General features: G+C 42.1%; 1 protein-coding gene and 1 long non-coding RNA gene across 4 annotated transcripts in view; one reads left to right on the top strand and one right to left on the bottom strand.

Moving 5' to 3' along the window:
* LOC145524478 (uncharacterized) overlaps nt 1–15,346 on the bottom strand; it is a 252,310-nt gene extending 236,964 nt beyond the window's left edge. Inside the window, exon 1 of the long non-coding RNA XR_014067565.1 lies at nt 14,837–15,346. This is a non-coding gene — a long non-coding RNA (uncharacterized LOC145524478). The remainder of the gene's footprint in view (nt 1–14,836) is intronic.
* The window catches only part of ABCB5 (ATP binding cassette subfamily B member 5), a 144,023-nt gene continuing 141,759 nt past the window's right edge, over nt 14,599–16,862 (top strand). Inside the window, exon 1 of one of the 3 annotated variants that reach the window (XR_014067562.1) lies at nt 14,599–15,671. The gene's annotated coding sequence lies outside the window, so the exon portion shown is untranslated. The remainder of the gene's footprint in view (nt 15,672–16,862) is intronic. The other 2 variants (XM_081536770.1, XR_014067563.1) reach the window with 2 other exon arrangements.

The raw sequence follows: 16,862 nt of genomic DNA on the forward strand, positions 1-16,862 counted from the left end.
TTTTTTAATATGCTATCTAGGTTGGTCATAACCTTCCTTCCAAAAAGTTAAGCGTCTTTTAATTTCATGGCTGCAATCACCATCAGCAGTGATTTTGGAGCCCAAAAAAATACAGTCTGACACTGTTTGCACTGTTTCCCCATCTATTTCCCATGAAGTGATGGGACCAGATGCCATGATCTTAGTTTTCTGAATGTTGAGCTTTAAGCCAACTTTTTCACACTCCTCTTTCACTTTCATCAAAAGGCTCTTTAGTTCTTCTTCACTTTCTGCCATAAGGGTGGTGTCATCTGCATATCTGAGGTTATTGATATTTCCGCCGGCAATCTTGATTCCAGCTTGTGTTTCTTCCAGCCCAGCGTTTCTCATGATGTACTCTGCATATAAGTTAAATAAGCAGGGTGACAATATACAGCCTTGACATACTCCTTTTCCTATTTGGAACCAGTCTGTTGTTCCACGTCCAGTTCTAACTGTCGCTTCCTGACCTGCATACAGGTTTCTCAAGAGACAGGTCAGATGGTCTGGTAGTCCCATCTCTTTCAGAATTTTCCACAGTTTATTGTGATCCACACAAAGGCTTTGGCATAGTCAATAAAACAGAAATAGATGTTCTTCTGGAACTCTCTTGCTTTTTCGATGATCCAGCGGATGTTGGCAATTTGATCTCTGGTTCCTCTGCCTTTTCTAAAACCAGCTTGAACATCTGGAAATTCACGGTTCACGTATTGCTGAAGCCTGGCTTGGAGAATTTTGAGCATTACTTTACTAGCGTGTGAGATGAGTGCAATTGTGAGGTAGTTTGAGCATTCTTTGACATTGCTTTTCTTTGGGATTGGAATGCAAACTGACCTTTTCCAGTCCTGTGGCCACTGCTGAGTTTTCCAGATTTGCTGGCATATTGAGTGCTGCACTTTCACAGCATCATCGTTCAGTATTTGAAATAGCGCAACTGGAATTCCATCACCTCCACTAGCTTTGTTCGTAGCGATGCTTTCCGAGGCCCACTTGACTTCACATTCCAGGATGTCTAGCTCTAGGTGAGTGATCACACCATCGTGATTATCTGGGTCGTGAAGATCTTTTTTGTACAGGTCTTCTGTGTAGTCTTGCCACCTCTTCTTAATATCTTCTGCTTCTGTTAGGTCCATACCATTTCCGTCCTTTTTTGAGCCCATCTTTGCATGAAATGTTCCCTTGGTATGTCTAATTTTCTTGAAGAGATCTCTAGTCTTTCCCATTCTGTTGTTTTCCTCTATTTCTTTGCATTGATCGCTGAGGAAGGCTTTCTCATCTCTCTTCGCTATTCTTTGGAACTCTGCATTCAGATGGGAATATCTTTCCTTTTCTCCTTTGCTTTTCACTTCTCTTCTTTTCACAGCTATTTGTAAGACCTCCTCAGATAGCCATTTTGCTTTTTTGCATTTCTTTTCCATGGGGATGGTCTTGATCCCTATCTCCTGTACAATGTCACGAACCTCTGTCCATAGTTCATCAGGCACTCTATCAAATCTAGTCCCTTAAATCTATTTGTCACTCCACTGTAAGCTATGGTAACAGATGACAAACACATTCCAGTTACTTCAGTGGTGTGAAACTGAAAAGTTTATTTTTCACGCATTTATATGTCTTACATTTTGTTTCTGTACCCACTGAGGTAACAAGCATCACCTCTTATTTCTTTCGCCACAGCAAGTCATATGGCTGTGCCTACCTTCAAGCAGGTAGGGAAGTGCCATCAGAAATAGAGGGGAAGGGAGCAGGGCTAAGATGGCGGAGGAATAGGACGGGGAGACCACTCTCTCCCCCACAAACTTATTGAAAGAACATCTGAACGCTGAGCAAACTTCACAAAACAACTTCTGAATGCTGGCAGAGGACATCAGGCTTCCAGAAAAACAGCTCATTATCTTCGAAAGGAGGCAGGAGAAAATATAAAAGATAAAAAGAGAGACAAAAGAGTTAGGGATGGAGACCCGTCCCGGGGAGGGAGTCGTGAAAGAGGAGAAGTTTCCAAACACCAGGAAACCCTCTCACCGGCGGGTTTGCGGGAAGATTTCGAATCTCGGAGGGCAACATAACCGGGAGAAAAAATAAATAAAACCCAAAGATTACATGCCTAAAGGCAACTCCCAGCAAAGAACCCCAGACACTCGCATCCGCCACCAGCAAGTCGGGGCTGAACGGAGAGGAGCAGGCAGCACTGCTTAGAGTAAGGACCAGGCCGAATGCCCTGAGGGCAATCTGAGGGAGCTAACGTGAGATAGCAACCTAAACTGTGGGCCAGCCAGAGAGAGAGAACTATCCCGCGAAAAGCCCAAATCTGAGGCACTGCCGGCCCGCTCACAGAACAAAGGACTCAGCAATACCAGAGGAGAGCTAGCCGGCTGCGGACCACCCCATCCCCTGCCAGACACAGTGGGCAGGTGGGACCAGCCAGAGCCGGAAAGGGGCAAACTCGGCCCCAGAGAAGGCACCCCCTACCAAACTGCAAACAGGTTTCCAGTTTCTAAAGCAAAGACTGCCTGAGATCCTGGAGGGTCGACAGCCGCCGGGAGGGTCGCAGCCAGAGACCAGCTCCCCAGAACTAACACAAAGCACACCGGAGCCGGGCGTGCCCATAAACCGAGGCGGGGACCAGGGAGGTGATAAGCCACACCACCCAACAGGGGAGAGCGCGCTCGCCAAACTCCTGGCTGCCTGAGCTGCTCCGACTGGGAACGGCACAAACCGCGGGCCCAACCGAGTCTGCGCCTTTGTGGAGTACCTGGGAACCTGAACCTGAGCAGCTTAGACCTGGGAAGTGCATGCATCTTAGGGCCCACTCCCCGGCCGAGTAACCTGAAGCCTGAGCGGGGTAGACTGGGAAAGCACACACACTGGGAGCGGGGCGAACCCAGTGCGGCCGAGACACTGCGAGCTCTCCACACACACGCCAGTGATATTGGTTTGCAGTGTTCCTTCCTCTCCACAGCACAACTGAACAAAGGAACCTAAAGAGACCACCTCCGCCCCTTTGTGGCAGGGCAGAAATTAGACACTGAAGAGACCTGCAAACAGAAGCCAAATAAACAGAGGGAAGCGCTTTGGAAGTGACAGGCCAACAGATTAAAATCCCTGTAGTTATCACCGACTGCATTGAAAGGGGCCTATAGATCTTGAAAAGTATAAGCAGGAACAAGGATCTATCTGAAACTGAACAGACCCCACACTGCTCACAACAGCTCCAGAGAAAGTCCTAGATATATTTTTACTATTATCATTTTTTTTTCTAATTTTTAAAAATTTTTTTTCTTTTTTCTTTAAGTCCTCTATTACACCTTTAATTTTCATTTTTATAACCCACTATTACCTTGCAAAAAAAAAAGACCCTATTTTTAAAGCAAACTGCATACATATATCTTATACTTTTTGTGATTTTGTTTTCTTTTTTTCTTTTTTTTATATTGTATTTTTCTAAGAGTCTAACCTCTACTGTAGATTTTTAATCTTTGTTTTACATATTTGATATCAATTTTGTACATTTAAGAACCCAAGCTTTAGTACCCATTTTTACTCAGGAGTGGGATTACTGGCTTGATTACTCTCTCCCCCTATTGACACTCTTTCTTCTCCACCAAGGAACCTCTATCTCCCACTCTCCTACTTCTCTTCTCAACCCAATTCTGTAAATCTCTGAGGGTGTCCTGGGCACCGGAGAACTCTTCGGGAACAGAATACTGCCCAGATCTATCTCTCCCCTCTTGATTCCTCCCTTTCTACTCATGCTCACCTCTATTACCTTCCTCCTCCCTCTCTATGTATCTCTGTGAACCTCTCTGAGGGTTCCAGACTGTGGAGAGCACAGAGGGAAGTGCTTACTGGCTAGACTGCTCTCTCCACATTTGAGTCCCCCTCTTCTCCTCCTGGTCACCTCAACTCCTCCCTGCCCCCTCCGCCTTCACCTCTCCATGTAACTCAGTGAACCTCTCTGGGTATCCCTCACTGTGGAGAATCTTTTCACCATTAACCTAAAAGTTTTATTATCGATGCTGTATGGATGGAGAAGTCTTGAGGCTACTGCAAGAATAAGACTGAAAGCCAAAGGAAACATTAATTAATAAGAGATCATCCAAAAGCCTCCACATATACACTGAAACCAAGCTCCACCCAAGAGCCAATAAGTTCCAGAGCAAGACATACCACGCAAATTCTCCAGAAATGCAGGAACATAGCCCTGAGCATCAATATACAGGCTGCCCAGAGGCATACCAAATCCATAGACATCTCAAAACTCAATACTGGACACTCCATTGCACTCTAGACAGAAGAGATCCAGCTCCACTCACCAGAACACCGACACAAGCTCCCCCAACCAGGAAACCTTGCAAGCCACCCGTCCAACCCCACCCACAGTGAGGAACCTCCACAATAAAGAGGAACTTCAATCTACCAGAATACAGAAAGGCCACGCCAAACACAGCAATCTAAACAAGATGAAAAGGCAGACAAATACTCAGCAAGTAAAGGAAAATGATAAATGCCCACCAAACCAAACAAAAGAGGAGGAGATAGGGAATCTATCTGAAAAAGAATTTAGAATAATGATAATAAAAATGATCCAAAATCTTGAAAACAAAATGGAGTTACAGATAAATAGCCTGCAGACAAGGATTGAGAAGATGCAAGAAATGTTTATCAAGGACCTAGAAGAAATAAAAAGGAGTCAATACATAATGAAATAAAGGACATTAAAAGATGCTCTGGAGGGAACCAACAGTAGAATAACGGAGGCAGAAGATAGGATAAGTGAGGTAGAAGATATCATGGTGGAAATAAACGAAGCAGAGAGGAAAAAAGAAAAAAGAAACAAAAGAAATGAGGAAAACCTCAGGGACCTCTGGGACAATATGAAACGCCCCAACATTCGAATCATAGGAGTCCCAGAAGAAGAAGATAAAAGGAAAGGCCATGAAAAAATACTCGAGGACATAATAGTTGAAAATTTCCCTAAAATGGGGAAGGAAATAGTCACAGAAGTCCAAGAAACCCAGAGAGTCCCAAACAGGATAAAGCCAAGGCGAAACACCCCAAGACACATATTAATCAAATTAACAAAGATCAAACACAAAGAACAAATATTAAAAGCAGCAAGGGAAAAACAACAAATAACACACAAGGGGATCCCCATAAGGATAACAGCTGATCTTTCAATAGAAACCGTTCAGGCTAGAAGGGAATGGCAGGACATACTTAAAGTAATGAAAGAGAATAATCTACAACCCAGATTACTGTACCCAGCAAGGATCTCATTCAGATATGAAGGAGAATTCAAAAGCTTTACAGACAAGAAAGAGCTGAGGGAATTCAGCACCACCAAACCAGCTCTCCAACAAATGCTAAAGGATCTTCTCTAAACAGGAAACACAGAAAGGATGTTTAAACACGAACTCAAAACAACAAAGTAAATGGCAACGGGACCATACTTATCAATAATTACCTTAGATGTAAATGGGTTGAATGCCCCAACCAAAAGACTAAGACTGGCTGAATGGATGCAAAAACAAGACCCCTATACATGCTGTCTACAAGAGACCCACATCAAAACTAGGGACACATACAGACTGAAAGTGAAGGGATGGAAAAACATATTTCATGCAAACGGAGACCAAAAGAAAGCAGGAGTCGCAATACTCATTTCAGATAAAATAGACTTTAAAATAAAGGCTGTGAAAAGAGACCAAAAAGGACACTACATAATGATCAAAGGATCAATCCAAGAAGAAGATATAACAATTATAAATATATATGCACCCAACATAGGAGCACCACAATATATAAGGCAGATACTAACAAGTATGAAAGGGGAAATTAACAATAACACAGTAATAGTGGGAAACTTTAATACTCCACTCACACATATGGATAGATCAACTAAACAGAAAATTAACAAGGAAACACAAAGTTTAAATGATACAATAGACAAGTTAGATTTAATTGATATTTACAGGACTTTCCACCCCAAAACAATCAATTTCACCTTTTTCTCAAGTGCACCCAGAACTTTCTCCAGGATAGATCACATCCTGGGCCACAAATCTAGCCGTGGTAAATTCAAAAAATTGAAATCATCCCAGTCATCTTCTCTGACCACAATGCAGTAAGATTAGACCTCAATTACAGGAAAAAAAAATTTTAAATTCCAACATATGGAGGCTAAACAACACGCTTCTGAATAACCAACAAATCACAGAAGAAATCAAAAAAGAAATCAAAATATGCATAGAAACGAATGAAAATGAAAACACAACAACCCAAAACCTATGGGCCACTGTAAAAGCAATGCTAAGGGGAAGGTTCATAGCAATACAGGCGTACCTCAAGAAACAAGAAAAAAATCAAATAAATAACCTAACTCTACACCTAAAGCAACCAGAGAAGGAAGAAATGAAGAACCCTGAAATCTTAAAAATTAGGGCAGAAACAAATGCTAAAGAAACAAAAGAGACCATAGCAAAAATCAACAAAACTAAAAGCTGGTTTTTCGAGAAGATAAACAAAATTGACAAAACATTAGCCAGACTCATCAAGAAACAAAGGGAGAAGAATCAGATCAACAAAATTAGAAATGAAAATGGAGAGATCACAATAGACTCCACAGAAATACAAAGGACCATAAGAGACTACTACCAACAGCTATATGCCAATAAAATGGACAACTTGGAAGAAATGGACAAATTCTTAGAAAAGTATAACTTTCCAAAACTGAACCAGGAAGAAATAGAAGATCTTAACAGATCCATCACAAGCACAGAAATCAAAACTTTAATCAGAAATCTTCCAGCAAACAAAAGCCCAGGACCAGACGGCTTTACAGCTGAATTCTACCAAAAATTTAGAGAAGAGCTAACACCCATCCTACTCAAACTCTTCCAGAAAATTGCAGAAGATGGTAAACTTCCAAACTCATTCTATGAGGCCACCATCACCCTAATTCCAAAACCAGACAAAGATGCCACAAAAAAAGAATACAGGCCAATATCACTGATGAACATAGATGCAAAAATCCTTAATAAAATTCTAGCAAACAGAATCCAACATCATATTAAAAAGATCATACATCATGACCAAGTGGGCTTTATCCCAGGAATGCAAGGTTTCTTTAACATCCCCAAATCAATGTAATACACCACATTAACAAATTGAAAGATAAAAACAATATGATTATCTCAATAGATGCAGAAAAAGCCTTTGACAAAATTCAACATCCATTTATGATAAAAACCCTCCAGAAAGCAGGAATAGAAGGAACATACCTCAACATAATAAAAGCTATATATGACAAACCCAGAGCAAACATTATCCTCAATGGTGAAAAAGTGAAAGCATTTCCCCTAAAGTCAGGAACAAGGCAAGGATGCCCACTTTCACCACTACTATTCAACATAGTTTTGGAAGTTTTGGCCACAGCAATAAGAGCGGAAAAAGAAATAAATGGAATACAGATAGGAAAAGAAGAAGTAAAACTCTCACTGTTTGCAGATGACATGATCCTCTACCTAGAAAACCCTAAAGATTCTACCAGAAAATTACTAGAGCTAATCAATGAATATAATAAAGTTGCAGGATATAAAATTAACACACAGAAATCCCTTGCATTCCTATACACCAATAATGAGAAAACAGAAAGAGAAATTAAGGAAACAATACCATTCGCCACTGCAACAAAAAGAATAAAATACTTAGGAATATATCTGCTTAAAGAAACAAAAGACTTATATATAGAAAACACTGATGAAAGAAATCAAAGAGGACACAAACAGATGGAGAAATATACCGTGTTCATGGATTGGAAGAATTAATATAGTGAAAATGAGTATACTACCCAAAGCAATCTATAGATTCAATGCAATCCCTATCAAGCTACCAATGGTATTTTTCACAGAACTAGAACAAATCATTTCACAATTTGTATGGAAATATAAGAAACCTCGAATAGCCAAAGCAATTGTGAGAAAGAAGAATGGAACTGGAGGAATCAACCTGCCTGACTTCAGGCTCTACTACAAAGCCACAGTCATCAAGACAGTATGGTACTGGCACAAGGACAGAAATATAGATCAATGGAACAAAATAGAAAGCCCAGAGATAAACCCACACACCTATGGACACCTTATCTTTGACAAAGGGGGCAAGAATATACAATGGAGAAAAGACAATCTCTTTAACAAGTGGTGCTGGGAAAACTGGTCAACCACTTGTAAAAGAATGAAACTAGAACTCTTCCTAACACCATACACAAAAATAAACTCAAAATGGATTAAAGATCTAAACGTAAGACCAGAAACTATAAAACTCCTAGAGGAAAACATAGGCAAAACCCTCTCCAACATAAATCACAGCAGGATCCTCCATGACCCACCTCCCAGAATATTGGAAATAAAAGCAAAAATAAACAAATGGGACCTAATTAAAATTAAAAGCTTTTGCACAACAAAGGAAACTATAAGCAAGGTGAAAAGACAGCCTTCAGAATGGGAGAAAATAATAGCAAACGAAGCAACAGACAATTAATCTCAAAAATATACAAGCAACTCCTGCAGCTCAATTCCAGAATAATAAACGACCCAATCAAAAAATTGGCCAAAGAACTAAACAGACATTTCTCCAAAGAAGACATACAGATGGCTAACAAACACATGAAAAGATGCTCAACATCACTCATTATTAGAGAAATGCAAATCAAAACCACAATGAGGTACCATTTCACACCAGTCAGAATGGCTGCTATCCAAAAGTCTACAAGCAATAAATGCTGGAGAGGGTGTGGACAAAAGGGAACCCTCTTACACTGTTGGTGGGAATGCAAACTAGTACAGCCACTATGGAGAACAGTGTAGAGATTCCTTAAAAAACTGGGAATAGGACTGCCATATGACCCAGCAATCCCTCGGCATGCACACTGAGGAAACCAGAATTGAAAGAGACGCGTGTACACCAATGTTCATCGCAGCACTGTTTACAATAGCCAGGACATGGAAGCAACCTAGACGTCCATCAGCAGACAAATGGATAAGGAAGCTGTGGTACATATACACAATGGAATATTACTCAGCCATTAAAAAAAAAATACATTTGAATCGGTTCTACTGAGATGGATGAAACTGGAGCCCATTATACAGAGTGAAGTAAGCCAGAAAGAAAAACAACAATACAGTATACTAATGCATATATAATCCTATATGCGAGACAGAATATGAGACAGATACATAGAACAGTTTTATGGACTCTGAGGGAGAAGGGGAGGGTGGGACGTTCTGGGACAATAGCATTGAAACATGTATATTATCATATGTGAAACAGAACACCATTCCTTGTTCGATGCATGAGACAAATGCTCAGGGCTGGGGCAATGGGATGACCCAGAGGGATGGGATGGGGAGAGAGGTGGGAGGGGGGTTCAGCATGGGGAACGCATGTAAACCCATGGCTGATTCATGTCAATGTATGGCAAAAACCACTACAATACTGTGAAGTAATTAGCCCCCAACTAAAATAAATAAATTTATTTTAAAAAAAAGAAAAGAAAAAAGAAATAGAGGAGAAGTATTAGTGAGAAGGTTTTCAATCAAGATTTATCAGCACATAGCTCCCAGATAAATATACAAAATCAGTACTCAGGTTAAAAGGAAGATAGAGAATCAGGATGTGACTATAGATAAGCAACCAACATTTTCTGCTACCATCAGAAATGCTAGAAATAATGAATATAATAGTGGCTGACATTCGTTTAGAACTCACTAAAAGCCAGTCACTGTGCATTGTAGCCACTTGTCATTTAAACCCAAATCCCACAGAGAAAGTGCTTTTTTGTCCATCTTCTAGAACACAAAACTGAAGAACAGAGAAGTAAAATATCTTTCTGGACCTCAGAGCTGGTAACTTGGAGCTAGGTTCAAGAAACTAGATAATCTGGTAATACCCTCTTTTAGAATTACTCCCCTATACCACTTCCCCTATAGTGCTTCTCTTCTGAGTTGCACATGATTCAGCGTTTAGAGCATTTACCTCTGGATATTACAGATTTTGCAACTATATTCATCATTGGATCATGAGTGCAAAGTAGAAACTGACCCTGGTGGTTTAACTATAACTGGAAAAGACAACTTCCACAAAATTTTCTCATAAAGCCTGTTGCCAAGATTGTTGAGAACAACATGTGCTTTCCCAGATTACAGTGATAAGAAGGTTGATGTTGCTGAGGGCTGCAAGTCCTAAGGAAGCAGCAGGTTTCTGGGAGAGGGATATTTCTGCTGGCCTCCACAAAAGCCTGTGCAATGGTTTCTTGGGGAGGAGCTGGCTAAGTTGGTTGGGAAACAACATTGAATAGAGTCATGCTGTTGGAAGGGCCATCAACAGGAAATGGTCACTAGATTCTCTTAAATCCACTGAGCTTACAGTGGAGTACTGCTGCCATCAGCTGAGTATTACCATGCTGTCCTTTTATTTGAAGACTGCAAGACTCCTCCGGTTCTAAAGAAGGAGTAATTAAAGAAAAAAAGAGTGTATGCCAAAATAAACTATTCAAATTACTCACCCACAACTGGGAATTTACACCAATCCTACCAAGAAAAAAGTAACTATTTCAGTGTCTGGTATCTGCTGAGCTGTAAATCTCTTCAACAGGTGTTTACTGTCATGGGCTGGCAGGTGCTAGTGTCAAAAGGCCTCTAGCAAACACATACAAACACATACACACTCCATGTCTTCCTTTCATGTCCAAGTTCTCTCAAGTCCATTGGATCTCTGCACCTTCACTGGATCCTTTCTCCCACTCTTAGGGTACACAAGACTCAGAGGAGATCCTCAGAGATATTAGAGTAGGCTCTTCATCAGGCCATGGCTGGTCTGCTACTTCAGCCCCATGATAAACAAGGGGTTTCTCTTTATTTTATTTTTAGGCTATGCTGGGTCTTCACTGCTGCACACAGGCTTTCTCTAGTTGTGGCCAGTGGGGGCTACTCCTCATTGCAGTGGATGAGCTTCTCTTGTTGTAAATACAGTACAGGCTCTAGGGTGTGCAAGCTTCAGTAGTTGCAATGCGTGGGCTCAGTAATTATGGCACACAGGCTTAGTTGCTTCGTGGCACATGGGCTCTTCCAGGACCAGGGATTGAACTGGTATCCCTTGCATTGCAAGGAGGATTCTTAACCACTGGACAACCAGGGAAGCCCCCAGGGGGCTTCTAACAGTATTCCAGTCTCCCTGGTTACACCTTGGAACTCTGGGAAATGATGTACCAATTCCTTCCACTTAGGGTGTGGGAGTGAGGTAATACAGAGCAGGATTTGGGTCTCTCTCATTAACTCTTATATCATCATACATTCTTTGATTTTGGCATAATTTCCATGCCTTATCATCTTCAGGACCTTGAATTCTAATACCCAAAGCCAAGCACTTGAACTTTAAAGAGCCTTATCTGTCTCAAGCACTTGGTTCCTGAGAGTTTCACCTCTGCTCAAAGTTTCAAAATCCATTCATCATTCCAATTGTTTCCTTTCAAAGCTACACATGTCCTCCCTCTGTGGGTGGTGTATAAAGAAAATTATATTGTGGGGAAAAGGTAAATGGGTTCCAAGCTCCCCTACAGAGGAGTAGGAAAGCGGGATCAAGAACTCTGACTAATGTATCTCAAAATATAATATTATTTGTTGGATATGTATGGGTGTTTCTCCTATTTTGAGGTTATTCTAATAACTGTAATAGCTACACTTATGTAGCATTTGATGATATCATGTGTCAGTATCTTAGATGACTTTACCCTCTAATCCTCACAAAAAATTATGAGTTGGGGTTTTTATCTCTTTTCACAGATAAAGAAAGGGAGTCTCTGACATGCTTATTAATTTGGCTAAATTCACACAAGGTAGTAGATGGTGGAGCCAGGCACTATGTTAGGCCCTGAGTGTTGAAAGATTAACGGTACAAAGATGAATGTACCAACAGGTACAGACATCAGACACTTAAATGGACCCAGACAGCCCATGTGACTAGACCTGCTGATGAGGTTTACACACACAGGAAGGACATTTGACTAAGGACTATGAATGACTTCCTGAAGAGATTAAGTCCTAAGTTGATTCAAGAAGACTAAGCAGGAAGATTAGGCAAGTGAAAGAAATGGGAGAGGAAGAAAATAAGGGTATTTCAGGCCCAAAAAACAGAATCAACAAAAGCACAGAGCCAAGATTACATAGAATGATTTGCTCCCTATTTAGGCTTATTTCTCCAGTTACCGACTTCTGTGTAACCAGCCACCTGAAAACTTAATGTCTTATAACAGCAGTTATTTTGCTTACAGAGCCTGCAATTTGGACAAGGCTTTGTGGGAACTCTTTATCTTATCTCTGCACTGCCTGCTTCATCTGGGAGAACTTAAAGGCTAGAGCTAGAATCAACAAAGGCTGACTCATATGCGAGCTGATAATGGCAATAAGCTGAGACCTCAGATGAGTCTGTGGGCTGATAAATCTAGCCCTGGCCTGTCCCTGTGACTTAAGCTTTTTCACAACATGGTTGCTGGGTTGCAAGGGTAACCATCCTGAGAGAGAATAAACTAGGTAGAAGCCATATCACGTGTTTTGATTTCACCTTTTAGTCACTAAGTGTCACTTCCACCACCTTCTCTTTGTCAAGAGAGCCACAAAATGTCACCCAGTTTCAAAGAGAGGAGCAAAATCTCAACCCTTGAGGGCATATGGCAAAGTTTTGGAGGAACATATGGAACTGGAAATAGGTTTGTGATTACTTTTTAAACATACAATCTGACGCAGCTATAAACATGAAAGAACAATATACAATGCAGATAGCCCTCTCCCATAACAGTCATGTCTTTCCTGATCTAATCACACTATTAGTTGTATGAGATCACTGATTGACTCATATCTTACTAGGAGGAGGTTAAGAGCATAAAGTCAAGAAAAGAATTTAAGTCATTCACTATCCATGCAATAAGTTGGACACAGGGAAATCCTGTCATCACGCCACAAAATTCAAAGAACACATTCATAAACTGTCTACAACAAAGACTCAGCTAAAAATTGTGTCCAAAAGCTTGAATTTGACTTTTGCAATTAAAAGACCATTTGAACCTTTGTCCCATAATGCCATGGGACATGCAGTAATCTGTATGTCTTCACCAAGAATCCCTAACAGTTTTGCAGTCATTCAGGGAAGGTTTTATTGTTTGTGGAAATGTATTCAAAATGGCTTAACCACTTTTAGCTTCATCTCACTTGCAGAGTACAAAAATCACAGCCCCATGTCATTTAATCATAAGATTGTAAGATGCTGAGGTTTCTATGCCCTACAGGGCTCAGAGAACAAGTAGGTCAGTATTTCTTGTCATGTTAATAAAATGCAAAGTTGCTTTTCTCAGGCAACTTGGAATGAAGCTATAAAGATAAGAGCCCTCTTATCTAGAAAAATTTAGCTCTGAATTTTCAGCTTCTTAACCACCTCATCTCCCACTCCCATGGGGTCAAAACAGACACAGAGTAGAGGGAAAGTTTTGTTGTGTTTTTTTCCCCAGGTATCTCAGAGATGAGTTTAGAAATAGACATGAACAAATGCAGACAGGAACCCTGTTACTAAGCAATTTAACTCTAATAGGCACAGAGGTTTATCAAAGTCACACAAATATGGGACGTAACTGAGAAGATAAATGCTATGAAAAAAAAGCACCTGAGGCTACTAAGAAAGAAGAAAGAAAGTGAAGTCGCTCAGTCGTGTCCAACTCTTTGTGACCTCATGGACTGTAGCCCACCAGGCTTCTCCATCCATGGAATTTTCCAGGCATGAGTACTGGAGTGGGTTGCCATTTCCTTCTCCAGGGGATCTTCCTGACCCAGGGATTAAACCTGGGTCTCCTGCATTGCAGGCAGACGCTTTACCATCTGAGCCACCAGGGAATCCCCCAAGGCTACTAGAGCATATTATAAAGTTGACAGATGTCTGGGGAAGGCTTCCCAGAGGAAGTGACAAGAGGGCTGAAGCTGCAGAACAAGTATGAGTTAACCTGGAATCTGGGCTGAGAAGGGGAAAGGGACAGAGGCTGGTTCCAGACAGAACTAAATGAGCATCGGCCCACAGACCAGAGCCTGGTGAGCCCCAGGAAAGAAGGCACAGCATACAGGATGTTTAGAAATTGTAGGACTAGGTGATCCTAGAGAACCTTTGTCCTAAACGTGGTGCTGTACCCACGGGGACAAAAAAAGAGAGAGAGAGAGAAGCCAGAAGAGCCTCAGAATGCAGAAACAAAAAGCATCAGACCCTTATAGCCCTGCGCGCCATGTTGCAACTGTTACAGAATTTTCAAGCCTTCTTGGGCAACATGGCTTGTCTCTTTTTGTCTCATATAAGGAAAGGTATTCGTCCTGTTCTCTCCTTTACAGTAAAAGGAAAGTATATGTACCCCACGCAGTCAGCAAGTGACTCAGAAAGATTTCTTTGTTCCCCAGCTATAAAAACAGGGAGATGACCCACGTTCCTTGAGGTGACCCGCGGTTCTAACAGCATCTCCCGCTCTAATAAACTCTATTCTCCCTTCATTCTGCTTCCTGTCTGGAAATTCTTTTCCAACACATGCATGGATTAGGACACTGAGGTCATTAACAAGATGTTAGTCCCTCGGTTTATAAATTCACGGCATTCAGCATCACATAATTTTCAACTAAAAGGAAGCCAAGCAGGAGCAGGGCGGCAGTTTCGGCACTGAGGTACATGTCTTCTGTCACAGCCTGGCCCTTGAACACTACCGCTACCGTCCGCTTTGTTTAACCACACGTTGTCTTCTTACCCTGAGCTCCTCTCAGAGCGCCTTCAGTCGTCCACACGGCTGGGTAAGTACCCGGCTACCTCAGTACTGTGACGGACCCCGGCCGTTCGCCACTATGGCGGCGAGGACGCCCGGACGCCAGCAACGCCTGGACGCCAGCGTCGGACCCGGATGATGAGGACGCCCTCTCGGTGAGAGGAGCCAGGCTAGCAAAGCGACCACCGAGAGCTTCCGTGGCCCTGTTGAACATGTTGCTTGTCTTCCTCTACGGCTTCTCCATCCTCTTGGTCCTTGGCAACACCTTTCATGGCTTCTCTGCCTGAGGACAGGATGCCCGAATGGGCGCCCGGGAAACTGAGAGGACTGTGAAAGTTCAGGGGGCCCACGGCTCCGGATCCGCCTCGACTCCAATGAGGACTGCCTGCCGGACCGTGGTGAGGACGTACCAGTTGCCGCAGGGGTTCAAGAAGTGCCACCTTCTCTGCTCGCCGGCCGCCCTCTGCCCTCTCCTCAGAGCACCTAAGCAAAGCAACTAAAAGGCTGAACTCCACCCCCACCCCACCCCCGTGCTTTCAGAACTTTATTAGGTGAAGTTCGGGCAGAAATGAAAAACCTTTAAACTATGGAAGTGGGGTAGAGGCGCCTTTGCTTGGAGACGTTTCTCTCACTGAAAAGAAAGCCATCTTTGGTTTTGTTTGTGTTTTTCTTTCTGTTTTTATTAAGAGGAACTGACCGGCTGAATATATCTGAACACAAATTCAGATTATGTTCAGAATGGAGAACCAGAGGAAGACAAGTCTCTGCGCACAAGACCAGGCGAGAAGCAGAAACCCCTGCTCTATGGGAAGGCAGACAGGTGCCAGTTTTATGTTGGGCACGGGAAGGTTGGGGGGAGGATATCTCTGCTCTTTCTAAATGAAGATTTGGTGGGAAGGAAACCTGAAAAATGGCGAAAGGACCGGGATAAGGGATACAGTTACACGGCGAAGAAAACAGATAACGGAGCTCAAGAAGTCGTGATCCTTCTTAAGTACCTGCCCCAGTACCCCAAAGTTCATCTTCCTACAGTGAAATATTCCTCACGTCGTTCTGCTCAAAAACTTTTAGAGGCACACTCAGAAAGAAGAATAAATTCCTCCTCTTTTTTATTTGTCATTTCTGGTTCTATACAATCTGTCTCCTCCACAGCCAGCTCCCACTCTTCCCCAAATTAATCTTTCGCTTCACCCGAACTCTGTATTTGTCTCCACCTCCTCACTTGTGCTCATGTCAGTAGGAATGAGCTTGCTCTCTTCCTGCCTTGGCCAGCTCTTACTAATCGTTAGAATATCACCCTAGTCCCACGTCTGTGGAAACGTGCATTTTACATTTATTTCTCTGAGAGCTTATCGCTCCCGTTACCTATACCCTTTCTATTTGCAACTAGCCACAAATGAATGCACACTCCTGTGTTATTCTGTAACTGTTCACATAGGTCTGTCTTGTCTCTTCCAAGAAAAACACAAGTTCCTTGTCAGAAACCTTGCCTTTAATGTCTTGAACAGTAACTGGCATTGGCAATTCCATTTCTTAAGCAACAGTGCCATCTTGTGGTTGAAAGTTTGCATGGCTTCGACTGACTTAAATAGTTACATTTATAAGAAGGATATAGATTAAGTAATGAACTCAAATGATTCCCGTCAATTACGCTTGCTCATGAAGGGACTTAAAATACAGATTTATGTGCTCTCCCTTCCCAGTGCCTTCCTCATCCTCCTGTGGTCCAGTGGCCCACAAACTGCTAGTAAGGGGTCCCTGCATGTGCTCCTTGCAAACCACAACATCCCTTTCCCGTAGGAAGATCACTAGAAGCTTTTATGGTGATTATGCGATTTTTAATTCTGTGCTTCCTGTTGATATAGAGGTTTATGTGCATAAATATTTATTTTGGAAATAAAATATGTACTTGAGGAAGAAACTTGAGATGATAAATATGATAGCCAGAGTAGAAACTCATTGCAAAGCCAAATGGGAAAGGCAGTGTGGTGTAGAGGAAAGCTTGTGTACT

The sequence above is a fragment of the Giraffa tippelskirchi genome, chromosome 10, assembly GCF_054371585.1.
Source record: "Giraffa tippelskirchi isolate mGirTip1 chromosome 10, T2T-mGirTip1v1.2.pri, whole genome shotgun sequence".
In the NCBI taxonomy this organism is placed as follows: Eukaryota; Metazoa; Chordata; class Mammalia; order Artiodactyla; family Giraffidae; genus Giraffa; species Giraffa tippelskirchi.